The sequence below is a fragment of the Buteo buteo genome, chromosome 1 (assembly GCF_964188355.1).
Source record: "Buteo buteo chromosome 1, bButBut1.hap1.1, whole genome shotgun sequence".
Lineage (NCBI taxonomy): Eukaryota > Metazoa > Chordata > Aves > Accipitriformes > Accipitridae > Buteo > Buteo buteo.
In genome coordinates this window covers 31,985,192-31,999,476 of record NC_134171.1, presented here as the reverse complement: position 1 = coordinate 31,999,476, position 14,285 = coordinate 31,985,192, and the positions used below count along the sequence as shown (strand labels likewise).

General features: G+C 36.3%; 1 protein-coding gene across 5 annotated transcripts in view; it reads left to right on the top strand.

Annotated features, from left to right (window-relative positions):
- The window catches only part of DLC1 (DLC1 Rho GTPase activating protein), a 271,064-nt gene that overhangs the window by 55,918 nt on the left and 200,861 nt on the right, over nt 1-14,285 (top strand). The gene's annotated exons all lie outside the window — the stretch shown is intronic.

Sequence of the window (14,285 nt, the reverse complement as noted above, 5' to 3'; positions counted from 1 at the left end):
GCCTTTTTTCACTTGACATCATCCACCTTCTTTTGTCTGTTTTTTTTATAAATCTGGTTTCTATTAATTGTGTGTGGCTTTTTTCTATCAGCTGTAGTGCCTCAGTAGCTGTTCCATTAAAGCTCAAATTCATGTATCTAAAGTACTGTATGCCAACACAGCACCCTGAGCTGCTGGCCACTGCTTCCTTGTATAGACCCTTTGGTAATATTAACACTCAATTGATATGGTTAGAAGCTGTAAGTAACATCTGCGAAAGGTTTCAGAAGCCCTCAAAGCCAGTCTTCCTTTGGGAGTTCATGCAATCACAGTTAATGTGGTAACTGTTCAACTGATCTTGCAGTAAGCATGGCTCTGAGTTACAATTAAGAAGTAGAAACCTGACTAGCAGTACTAGAAATGCTAAACTTACCCATCTGTAGAAAACAGTTCAAGTTTAAAAAAAAATAGTAAAAAAAAAAAGCTGAATTAACATCATATTTGAGAACTAATTAGCTACTATAACCGTATTCTCAGCTCCTCTATTTTAGCATCTCATTTCCTTTTTTCTAAGCATAGTTGCTAATTTTGATGAATATTTTTTCATATTGTTAGCAAGATGTACCATGTTATATTTTTTAATAGCTTCGATCCTGCTAGTTTCCATGTATCTCGTTCTATCTTGTTTTGAGGTCGCATGCGCGTCTTTTAAATGTACATTCACGAGACTTATATTTGAGAATATATTTGTGATTTGTGTTTGTGCCATTAAATATTTAGAAAGACATAATATAAAAATTCCAGTGAGGCTAATGGTAAAAAAAACTAAGAAAGGACGTGAACACAGAAAGGAGCAAAACAAGGAGTTGCTTCAAAGAAGGTTGAGAGTTGTATGTCTGCAGCAACTGTGAAGGTTTGAGAATTGTAAAAGGGGATGGAGTCTGTAAATCTGAAGGAGTGGCCTTGTACCACTTTGCTTAAAGAAGTCTTTACCAAAAACTGTAAAATATTTGGCAAAAGCAAAAAGATATGAACTGTTGTTGCTTGTGGTATTATTTATCTCTAAGTTCGCAGGATACTTCTACAAATAATGTTCCTGCGTGCAGGATTTTATCACATATCTAATCATGCACTATTTTACAAAAGCCCGTCTGTGTTGGTAATAATCTGTAATGAAAAATGTGCCTATGTTTACAAACTTGCCCTGAAAGCCACTTCTGTAATTTTAAGAAAACATTAGAAAAACAACAGACTTGAAACTGAATCCATCCATAAAAGCCAAGTATTTGCTTTGCAGTGACAGGAAGACTTAAGGGATTGGGAATGGTATATAAAACCTTTTCTCTCAAGGTCAGCAGTTCAAACAGTGCAGTTAAGGCCTAAAACACACCACTGTCTGATTAATGCTCAGTGTCAATTATAGTTGCACATAAATATGTGCTCATAAAGGTCAGAATATGGGAAAAGGCACACAGAGATGAATTGCTAAAGGTATTTGGGCACCCAAACCTTGAGGTGGCAGCTTGGGGGATCACAGAAAGGTGCTGAACTTCAGATACTTCCATGACATCTAAGATCTTAGTACCTTTGAGTAGACATCACTCTGCTCTTGCTGGTACTAAATTCTTCTGAAAACCTGTTCCTTGTTAACATATTTTAAACTGCTTTTAATTGTGGCAATAGAGCATGACCTCCCCTCTTATCTTTAGATCTACTGTCTTCAAACTGAAGCTGAGGTGAGACTGTGGATCTGTTGTGCTTGCTCTGCAGATGAATGCAGGTTTGAGGTCTTAAGGGCTTAAAGTTTAGCATCTTGGACCAGCACTAGCTCCATTTCGGCAAATTGCTTTAGTCATGATGGATGTACTGACACTGAAGATGCTTTTTGCAAACAGGTCCAGCTGTTACAGCATTCTTTGTTCCCTCGAGTCACTCGGGTTCAGATGGTTGATACACAGCAGCCTCTTTTCCTTTGCTTTCCAAGGAAGACTTCCTAAGGCTCAGAAATCGGAAGCACCTGAATTTAATTGTGAGAAGCTAATGATGTTAGGTCTAATTGAAAGATCCCCCAGTAATCAAGCTTTCCTGGTTTTGTGTTGACTGAAAATCAATTCAGTTTATCCACAACATGAAATTGATGGTTATTAATGGTTCAGAGTAGCAGAAGCATACATGGATTAACTACATGTGGCTACGCCAACTAGACCCTCCTGTATGCTTTCCTGGGTTAAATAAATTTTGGATTTTAAAATAGTCACTTCACTTGAGAACTGTACATTCTGAATTTCCAAAGATTGGAATAATCTTTGGAACTCATGAGCAAGCTGTAATGCTTGGGACATCCCAACACCTCGCACGTATGTTCACATGTGTAATGCAATAGAGCTTTTGGAGAACAGTATCATACAAAACCAGAAAAGTATCAATTATTAAGAGAATACCAACAAAAGGAGAATATTTAATCATTATACACTGATTTTAAAATGGGAAAAAACAGCCTTGTAAAGGATCTTGCCAATGTTTTCATGTGCCCTGTTTTATGTTTTCTCCAAGCTGCTCGTCTCATCAAACTTAGGGATAGCCAGAAAAATCCTTGCTGAGGGATATTACATAGGTGCACAAATGCACTGGAACTCTAACACATTAATTTAAATTCTTTTTCAACATGAAAAAACTACTTCGTTCAACATCAGCATAAAAAGGTGGGTTGAGGCATATAGTTTCACAATAACTTCTCACCACTCGTTTCCCAAACACAATCACAGCTGTGGTGTCACAATATATATTAATCAGTATTTTGTAAATGCAATTTTTAAAACAAGGCTAAGACAGCTCTTTTACATGATGAATCAGTAAAGGAACAGAAAATGATCATTGTGGAGTCTAACTCCCAATAGTTTGAGTAAAAATCCAGAAAATTTAAAACAAAAATGAAAGGGCAATGAACTCCCCTTACAAAAGAAATTTTCATTGTTTTCACTCCAACCTTAGATTTTACGGCTAGAGATTGTTCCCTATAAACGAGAAGAAAATAGTAGAGAACCAACTGTGATTGTTCATTTCTCTCTCCTGTAGGATAATGTTATATCACCTATTATTTTTAATAAAATGCAAAGTGACTCATGACTGTGGGGAAAAAAAGAAACGGCAAAAACACCATATACGACAGCAAGTAGCATTGGGCTCAATTCAGGGGGGATTGTAATATCCCTGCATTTAAGAAAAGCAGGAGATGGAGTATTGAAAAGCATTCTGCGTGCAAAAAGATAAAATTACTATTAATATGCTTTTTAATAAGGCTCAGGGAGTTGTAGTTAATATTTAAAAACAAAATTCAATCCTCAAACTAGCTTAGCAAGATAGTACCAGAAGATTGAGGGGAAAGAAAATCTGTGAAAAGATACAGATTTTTCACTGAATATACACAAACATATAAGAAGTATATTCTGATTTGATCCAGGAATGCAGGAAACATTCCTCACATATATTTGGGCTGCTTTGATACAATGTAGTCTAATATCTGAATGTCAGAAGAAAACTAATTGAATTAACATACACAAATGAACAATTACATGTCAAAATTGTTAGTTACCTGTTCAGTTGTTTTCTTAGTTTGGATAAAGTATATAAATTTGCATGCCTTTACACTTGCAGTTAAACATGGTTTACTGAAAACCTGTCATTCATCGGAGTAATTAAATAGTTTTCCATCTTTTATGTTTTATATTCCAGATTGTAACGATATAAGAAAACAAAAATTTGCTACTCTGAAAGCAGCCTTTTTCACAGGCATCTTAAAGCAATGTTCCTTTGCAATGCTTAATATTGTTGTTGTTTTCATTAACCTGTGGAAGAAACAGGTTCTAGAACTGCTCAGTCACTGGAGAGAGGCTATTGTCACAGTAATTTTCTGAGAAGTCGATAGAAAGAGCTTGGAGTAAATCTTCCAAAAATTAACTCTCTTGGACTCAGAAATCAAGTTCAAAATAGTTCAGACAAACTTTAGATCAGCATTTGAAGTTCCAGTTGCTTATCTAAATTAAGTATTAATTCTGAAACTTTTGGGGTTCTTTTCTAATGTGAAACTTCTGGTTTGCTACGGAGAATTTTGATTAAAATTATTAATGAATTCTATAAGATTAGAGTTTATAAAGTACTGGCAAATTCACTGCACACAGTACAATGAAATAAGATATAGATACACAATGATTGGTTTCAGGAAACGCAATTGATGTATTGTGCCTGGTGACTTGAAGTTTGTTAGGTCACCTGTATTCCTTCCAAGAAAAGGTATAGCTTAGAATACTACTTCAGGAGGGGCTAATTGGGGTATCAAGCTAATTGGAGTATGTGTGATGAATTTGCATCAGTTTGCCTTCACAGGTAATCTCAGACTGCATTTCAGTCTCGTTAAAACATTTTGCTTATGTGTCACTGAAAAAGCAATGAAGTAAACATTTTGGTGTACAAATTCCTCTTCTCTCTTTTATGAGACTTTTGCTTTTAATATTTACTACTTGCAGTTCATCATGGTGGCCTGCTTAGAAGCTTTCCAGTTTCAAACAGTTGATGTTATCTCAAAGTCATTCCTACAAGACTAAAGAGTATAATAGTCAGGGCTATTTCCTAATGCTCGCTATTATTGCTGCTATTTTAATCCAGATTTCTAGATTAAATGCTGTGTGGTTTGCAAAGGATACTTAAGAACACAGCTAATGTCAGCATGACAGCAGCAGCCAGTGTCAGTGAGATGCAAATTGATTTAAGAAAAAGATTAACAGAACGATGGCAGTAAATGTAAAAAGAAACCTAGGTAGAAGGTTGTTACCTGGGGTGACACAGGTCTTTGTAGGCAGGGCCTTTCCTCCCCACAAAAGCTGTGAGGTTTTTAAAGCATGGTTTTGCATTTTCTGTACTGTTGCAATAAAGCTTGTTTCATTATTTCATCAATTATAATTATACTAATGTGAGAAAAAAAAATTGCTTCGTTGAATTCGGGCCTTTCCATCCGTATTTGCTACCTGAGTATTATGCTTGCCCATGAGATGTGAAGGCTGACTCACTTCCATTACAATCTGCAATAAATTCTCTTTCACAAGGCTAAAACTGCTTTTTATGGCAAGTTAGAAAGTTAGGTTCTTCCAGGAGCTTCTGCTCATATCACCCTGTAAATTGACTCCACAGGAAGTGTATGGAGCCTTGCCTGCTGGCTTAGTCCTCCCACTAAGGTACCTGGGAGAAGCAGTGGGAAAGCTTCCAAAAAATCATAAGAGCTACCTATTTTACTGAAATGGTTTCCTCACAATAATTTCCCTGTCATCTCTACTATACACTTTGCATAACCCTTTTCAACTGAGCACTCAATTGTCAGCCTTAGATTCTTATTTAAAAAGTAATGTGAGCTTGTTGTGAACAATAGTATCCAACATTTTAGATCTTTTTCTTAGTTTATTGTTGTTAAAATACCAGTGACCAAGCTTCCAGACCTGTTACAAGTATGTCTTTCTGAAGTTTTAGTCTCCCTTTACCTCAACTCTGTCCTTGTTGAATGGGGATAATTTCATGATTAATTCTTTTTTCATAGCAATTTTTAATTTAGCTTTTAAGACTCTTACAGGGTGTTTTGGTTTGGTTTTTTTTATAGAAGCTGGTTTAGTAGGGATGCAGTCTAAACTATTACTGCATAAATAGTAATATGTAGGCATATGTAGGCTTGTTAGTGATGCACACTTGTTAGGACTGCATTGTAACAACTCAGGTCAGCATGGGAAAGACAAGCATAGAAGATAAAAGTACAAATAAAAACAACAGGAATGTACAGGAAATCTTAATTAAAAATAGAATTGTGCATTTTGCTGTATCCTGCGTTTGTCATAGGGAATTGAATTTACCTTTTTCTGAGATTCAGTCTGCAAATGTATGTCAGCCAGAGGAAGACTACAGCTCTAAAAGTTGGTGGTTTTCAAAGTCAATTGAAAATTTTCATTGTTTTTCAAAATGGTTTTCAAAGCCAATTGAAAAGTTTCATTGCACTTTTGCAAAATATGATGTATAAATGCATTCGTTTCCCACAGTTTGTTTCCCCATTGAGTATTTTTTAAAGATAATAGTCTTGTGAATATTCTAGTGGAGCAATCAAAAAAACAGGAAAAAAATCTGCATTCTCAGATTATAATGATCTTCAGAAATTCTGAAAATGTGGACAACAATGAATGTTGTTTGGATGATTGTAGGAGACCAAGGCTTCACTTCTTAAATCCAGACATTAAAAAAGCATTAATGGATGTCAGCGGAACTACTGTGTTCTTAGAGTATGTTTAAGTGCCTTGCTCAACTTGAGTGTTATAATAATTTGTAACTTTAGAGACTACAGAAGCTAGTTACTGTAGAAGCACTATCACAGCAAAATTACTTTCAAATCATATGGTTCTTTAACTATATTTCCTGTACAATTCAGACCTGCTCTTATTCCAGAACAGCTTTTTTTTTCATATACAGAAATTAATAATATAATCTTGGCATCTAGGGAATGGTTTTTCTTAGTTTTGTGAAGGACAATGACAAATGCAAATATTGGAAATCTGATAATCTCTTTTTAAAGATGATCATTCAAACAACAGAAATCTATTTTATCATGTATGGAATTTGGATTTGCTTTTGTTCCATTTCTACATTTCTTGTCATTTTCAGACTTTCTACAGGTTTTTCAAAGTTTTTTCAGACTTTCTAAAGGTTTTAGGAAAGACCACAGATCTGTTTTTCCAAACTCATAATGTGAATACGAACACAACCAAAAATTGATGAGGGATCTTAAGCCACAACAGCTTTTTGAAAGGTTAGTTGCTACCCACATCTCAGAGCTACAGTCTGTAGTATTAGTACAGTGGGCAACTATTACTGAGATCCACAGTTGCTTCACCACAAAGAATTTGCTGCATTTGCACATTGCTATTAAATGGTCATAATTTTGAAGGCACTGGGAAGAATCTGGCAAGAGCTGCAAGTAAAGCAAAACAAATAGTATAATTTCTTTAAAAAAATAACCTGAAACTTTCTTGGCTGTCATGAATATTTGTTTCTCTTTTCTGCATTGAAAACTTGCTTCCTAAATTTACCATTTAATAATGAGGATGTGGTTCAAAAATATAAATGGACTAAAACATTTGGATCTAAGTTTTTTAAATTATGCATATTATTTATGGCAATTAGTAGAAAGTTGGGGTCATAAAGCACTCGTATTATTGTGGTTACATGACCATGAATTTTCTCTGTTGCTTTCAAAAATATGTATCATAAATATTATCTCCATCTGGGAAGCTAAAGAATGCTTTCCCACAGACTTCCTTTGTGTTTGGACTGAAGTATGATGTATTTCAAACAATCTAAAAAGTATTTAAAACAAGCTTAGAACAGGATGGGATGATTGCCAGGCCATTACAGTATAACCTTTATGCAAATTTTACTTTGACACATTTTTGTGACAGTGTTCAGCAATAAATTTTAAAGGCTGCCAGCGTTGTCTAGACTGCAACAAGAGACTGTTGCACATCAAGCTATGCATTAGTTGGAGCTGAGCTACCTAAAATGGTCATGAAAGTATTTGTATTTATACGTGGTTCATAGTCACACGCTATCGCTTCACCAAGTGATATTACATGCTTCCAGGAACCAACGTGGAGATCTCTAGTTTCATACAGTTTATACTCAGAAATTTCTAATTTTGTCCAGGTTTGCAATAATTGGCTGGAAGAAAACTTTTAAAACATTTTGTTTCTTTGTTCTTAAAATGAATCTTTAAAAAGTTCTGACTGGTAAGGGCCAACTATTTGCTCTTGGTAGTCTATAAAGTCTTGGTTGTAGGTCATGTTAAATGAACCAATGACCACTTCCTAATATGACACCAGATTTGTAATTAACATCACATTTTTGAGGGAAGCTGTCTTGGAAGCGATGAATGGGCATAGTACACAAAAACCAAATTTAACAGTTTAGGAAATGGGAAGTGGAATTAAAACACTTGGGCAAAACTGTCTGGATTACATGACATCACTATCCACAATACACTTTTCCATTGGTTAAAGAGAAATTTTTAAAAAGAACTTTGCTTCCTACAACTGTTCATCTTGCTTCCTACAGCTGTTCATCTGGTACTTTCACGAGCATAAAGTTCACTTTGAATTAACAATCAAGTGAAAATGGAGAGATCCGAGAGGCACACAGAGCTACAGCTTCCATCAAAAAACAGTAAACATAGCAGTAACCTGGAAAGTCAGCTATTAGAACACCCCTGCCTATATTAAAGAGCCTTTGAAGCCATAGCTATGGCAGAGCAGCTTTTTCAGCACAAACCTCTACTGCAGCCATGACCTGTGTGAAAAGCAAATGCTTTTCTGTTAGTGGTGCTGTGTCTGAGAAGGAGGCATAGAAGAGCAGCCCACCCTGGCCAGCTCTGGGGGCTGAGGCTTTACAGCAGTGAGGTCTTTGCCACTGCTATCAAGGAGTATTTGGCTGTAGTAGTATGGTGGTGGGTAAGTCCACACATATCTAACCAATTCCCATGCAGTAATTAAAGGCAAACAAGCAATGAGGACCCTCCCATGGGCTGAACTGCCGCAGGGTGGGAGCCATCTGCAAAGTGTTTTCCATGGAGGTTTTTTGTTTGTGGTGTTTTGGTTTGTTTGGGGTTTTTTTCTTGCTTCCCATCATGGTAGTACATACAATTGAAACACCTAAAAATGTGTTGCTCATGCTTATGTCCTTTTACTGCTCTCTTAATGGCAACATAGGAGGTTTGTAAAGACAAGGGGGTCTATGCCGCAGATAGGGTGTATTGAATATGGCTTTACAAAATGAAACAATACTGTTCCTGCTGCCAGAAACTATTCCAAGCTCCAGAGGATATGGCCTAAAATGGTTATGAATTCAAATTTAGAGGGATATTCCTCCTCCTATGAAAAAAATCCAGGCAGGAATACAGATTCTCTCTATATGTATGCATAAGTGTCTGTGTGCACTGGGGCAAATGTATGGTAAATGTAAACCAGATCCTTGCTCTTCTTCATAACTGTCACAGCTGACGTCTAATGCTTTTACAACAGCGGAACACAAGTAACTTGGCTTATGCACACTACGTTAATGAAAAATTGGCTCACTGTAACATGAGGATGTCCTTCAATAATGTGCCACATTACACCAATAACTTTCATATCCTAAGTTTCACATTGTTTTTGCAGTGTAACCGTACATAAGAGATAGAATAGCAAATGAAATATGTAAAATATTTATGTCAAATGGAAGTTTATTTATCCTTTCCTGTAAGATGCCTCCTTCCCAAACATTTTTGCACACACCAGATTCAATTAAACAAAGGTTTCTATTTGGATATCCTGAGTGTCTTATTCATTTGCACAGTTTTGCTTTAACATAAAATGTATCATCTAATATACCCATTAAAAAAAAAATCATTAAGGAGCTGATTCTGTTCTTGTACTGCATGTTTTAATCTCTTGGGTGGTATCCACAACCTTCTTAAAAAAGATGGTTTGCACGCACTAATAATCATCACTATGTGATTCATGGCTGTTTGATATGAAGGCATGAAATACATGAAAAAATTCAGCGGTGCTAAAGCTCGTGGCTTGTACTGCATGTAATTTTAGCTTCAAAATATATTAAAAGCTGACATCTTTACTGCATTGAAAATGAAAAAGCATGGCCACAAGCAAAAATTTGGGAATGTAAACTAAACTACTTTCCTACATCCAGATTCTCTGAAACACAACACTTTTCTTCTGATAAATGCCAAACTGTATTTATCTCGCACAAAGTTAGTAGTAAATGTATGTGTGCATCACACCCACTACATCTGCTGAATTTATTCCAGCATGGTAAACTCACCTGTTTACAAATAATTTCTACTGCTTGATAGATGAGGACAAGATGATGTGGCAGATGAGCACTGTCCTGGTTAGCGCTTTACACTTATATAGGAAGTAAAATAGCCAGAGAGTGAACAAGAGAAGAAATAGGACAAAAAAGACAGGGATAGAGAGAGACCATCTTATAGGTGGGATAAGACTGGAAAATAAGTAGCTGAAAATTAATTGATTTTCCATGTAAAGTGATCATTCAGCTCTTAATTGCACAAAGCTTTCTCAACTCACAAAACCAACTTCCAGTTGATCAGTTTGTCTGTTTCCAGGCCTTCCTCAATACGGCTAGTAACAGAGTCAAAGATAATTTGAGGAGAAGTTCTTCCATGCCTGTACCTTGATTAATATTCTGTGGGTAAACATTCTGCAGGACTTGTAATTTAGCACATTTCACAAACATTTTATTAAGCTTTTAGAAGTCATATTGTAATTCTTACTGTAGGTTCTTTTGCAATGTAAGTTTTAAATGAATTGTGTTTTTGCAGACTGAAGCCTATGAATAGTTATGACTGTGGGGAAATCAGCTTTAATCAGATTCAGAAGAAATACATATGTTCCTGAATTTTGCTCTCTTGGGAATAGTAACAGAAGCCTTAGATTAGAATGTCAGTTAATTTTTTTCTAGGTCATCTACATTCTCTGACAGGCAAAAAAAATCCTTCTTCATCCTACCCATACTCTCCTACTCAACGTGTTAAGATCACTAATTCTTCCCACTCACTCCTGCCTTTTCAGAAATGCTTTGATTTTTTTTTTCCTTATTTCATGTACTAAGCTAAGTGTGGCAGTACTAAACTTTTTAGCCTTCTGGAGTTTATGCTTATATAAGAGAAAACTCACTCAGTGACATGAGACTACTGTGTATTTTTCTCTTTGCAAGCATCATCATTTCACAGGGTTTGATTTTGGGCTCAAGGCAGCAACCAAGCAGAGCCATGCAGTCACGTGAACTAGGAAGGGAATATGAAGTTGCTGGAGAAAAGGGTGAGCAACTTCCATGACTCTGACTCCACTTCAGTATGAGGGGGAAAGACATCCCAAACACCCTCAAGAACTAGTTTTGCAGTAGTGATCATAGTTTGCAGTCCCATTGCTCAGCATTCATGTCTAAAATATCTACTCAAATCCATTTATGAGACTGACAAAAACCTAACTATTCTGTGTCTTTTTCAGAGCTTCCTTAGCAGATATAGTCTGTAGTGACTTGGTCCCTGATTCTGGGCTCCCTCTCTCAGTCCTTTCCATTACACTTAGTTCATGGAGGACAAGCTCTCTTGTGTCAACAGCATTGCCTCATGAAGCATAATAATGACAGTTTAAATGTCAGCACTGTTAGTCACTGCTGATTGTCTTAGGGTTTAAATAGAAATTTCTTATTTTCTAGCCACTGTGTTCCAAGGCAGTGTTTACCAGCAGCAAAGTATAATTGTGGAGCTTTGATCTTCGCTTTGAAATGTCTTTTAAAGTGTAAAGAAAACTCGTCTATGCTGAGAACGACATTAGAGGCTATTTCTGGAGTTAAACCAGGATTCTGAAGGTGAAAGGACACTTCTCCAGCTCTCCCAACAAGTCCCTGGGAAAGTTAAAAATAAGTCTTGCTGAAAAAAATATTTGGCACTTGTTATTTGAGAAAATTTCTTTATTCCAGGAACTGTCTCATGTAGCAGAAATTTATTTACCATCTGTGTAGACTTGAAAAATTTTCCATCTTACCAGATACACAACTGAAATAGCAACAGATTTTCCATCCCTATGCCTTCCACCAACCTCTGTTTTAAGAGAGTGCTGTTGTAAAAATTTACAAAACTTTTGTGTTCTCCAAAGGGAGGGTAGCTCAATTATAGCCCATTTGTCAAACTCTGAAGTTCTGGGTTTGACCTCTAATGATGTCAACTTACCATTGCTAAAGCATGTCACTTGGGGGAGGGAAAGGAGGAGTTCACAGGCCTACTAGCTGAAAATATATGCTTGTTTTAATTACTGTTACAGTACTGACTTTAATCAAAAAATAGTCACTTGAAAAATTAATTTGTTTTTCTTTGAGTACAGATGGATTGCAGGGGGGAGAAAAAAGATTAAAGAAAACCCACTGAATTTTGAAGTAGCTGGTCCTTTAAAATACAAAGCAATCTGTCTGTAACTCTGAATATCACTTCTGAGTATTTGTCTGAATACACAGGGCAGAAACCAACACAAGCAGTTCCTGGGAGACAGAAAAAGAGAAAGCAGTTCAGGAACAAATGTCAGGGTACACAAACTTAACTTTTGTTTGCAGTTCCTGGGGGGGTGGGGGGGAGTTGTCTTTCATACATTCTGTGGATACATCTTACTTTTGCTTTTATGCGCACCAAGGATGCTCAAGAACCATGGGGGCTGATTCTTATTTGATGCTTAGATGTCTTTTGATCACATCTACCAAAATAATGTTTGTGCTAGTAACAAGCTTGGTGTAAAAGGCAGGTGTCAAAAGTTTTCTCTTTGAAATCCAGCAGTCTGATTTACTCAAAGAATAAAAAAAACCTATCTGCCACTCTTACTATAATTGCATTTTTTTTCTTCCTTATCTATTTTTACCTGCCTCAGTGTTCATTATGTTTGGCTGAAGGGGCTTATCCTATACAGGCCTATCACAGATGCTTATGCTTTTGTAATTCTGAGTCTTTGAACTAGTAAAATTATGTAGGATGTGACATTGTTTTAACTACAAGTATTACTGAACCCTTTAATCTGGCAATTTTGATCTGTATTTTAAACTACATTCTGTCTATTTTGGGACTTTTGTATAACTTCTCTATTTGACTGCATATGGTAAGGTAAGCTATTTTATGTTTGAGCAAAATCATATAATTGTGAAAATGAACAGGTGTAAATTTTAAGTCATTCTATATTCTTTCTTGTTGCTGCTAAATCATCTACAACCCCAAAATGGGGATATTAGAATTTGTATTCCCAGCGCGCAACTGCATGTTATTCAACAACCAAAATTTTAAAATGTGAGTTGCAGTTCCCAGAGAAGCAGAAGTTTTTAGTTAGGTTTGTGCTACTGGGTTAAGGCACATATGTGCTGTAGTGTTTTAGTTTGGGCCAGGAGCATGCTTTTGAAGTGAGTTTGCTGATTGTGATACGAAGCATAATAAGTGACATTGTGAGTGATATGAACTAGCGAGATTCATTGTGGATTGCCTGATTTGATAGCTGTATGGCTGATTTGATAGATGCTAATGCAGTCCTTCACAAAGAAAAACTGTATTTTAGGATTGTAAATAACCCAGGGAACATTTTTCACAGGTTGGGAAGACAGAGAATATCTCAGAAGGCAGCAGATTCATATCTGCACGGTGCAAGAGGTATGAATTGAAAGACTAGTTATCAGATGCAGTCACAGTATTGTACACTCCCATCACTTGCAATATGAAGATGTCTGACCTGTCGTCTACCCTGACCAACCTGGTTGCAAGATACATAATTGTTTTGACTGGATAATATTAACCACCATCAAATCTTCTGAAGACAGATTTTTAAAAGGGATCAGTACATTACAATTTCCTTTTAGGTGAATTTGATAAATGTTCCCTGGTAGAAGAATACGGGTTTCTAACAAGGTTAAAATTTAGCCCCTAAACAGACGAGGCAGTCTCTTGAGATTTTTACAGTTTTCGTTTCAGCTGTCTGAAATATATCAGATCCAATGTAAAACTAGTGAAGAATATTTTTCTCCCTGTACTTGTGCTTTCTAGTTCTCTCACTAATTCCCAGTAGTCTTGTGGTAATGCGTTCATTCTGTTGGCCAGCTGTTCAGCTCTCCATGAATGCTCCTCCTGATGTGCATTTCCCAGCATTTTACAAGTCAGTGTCCTATTCCAATGTAAGACTTTTTGAAAACAAAACTAGATACCACTGGGGATCTAGACAGGGAACGTAATGCAAGCATAATCAAACTCAGTCTGAATAAGTGATGAGTGAGGAAATAACAAATATTATGCAGTATAAGCACTAAACTGCTCTTAATGTGTGTTTGAAATAGAAACAGAGAGAAGCTATGCCTTGTATACTAGGGATTTTTTGTCTCTGACACAATTAGCTTTCTTTTGCTTTTCTTAATTACTGCCTGTAGTAGAAGGGAACTCTGGATCTCTTCTGTAGGCCCTTGATAGTAGGACCCTACAGTAAAGCAAATAATATCCCCCACCATTGCCATTAGTATTAGTTTCAGCCTTTGGTAAGGACAGAATTGTAAGCCTCAAAGGTAAGGTTTGTCTGTACAGGGGGAATAGAAAGTGTATGAGTAGACTAAAACAGAAATAGCTGATTTGTTCCCTCTTGGAACACATTTTTCACCAAGAATAACTTGTGGGATTATTAGATACCAAGTGT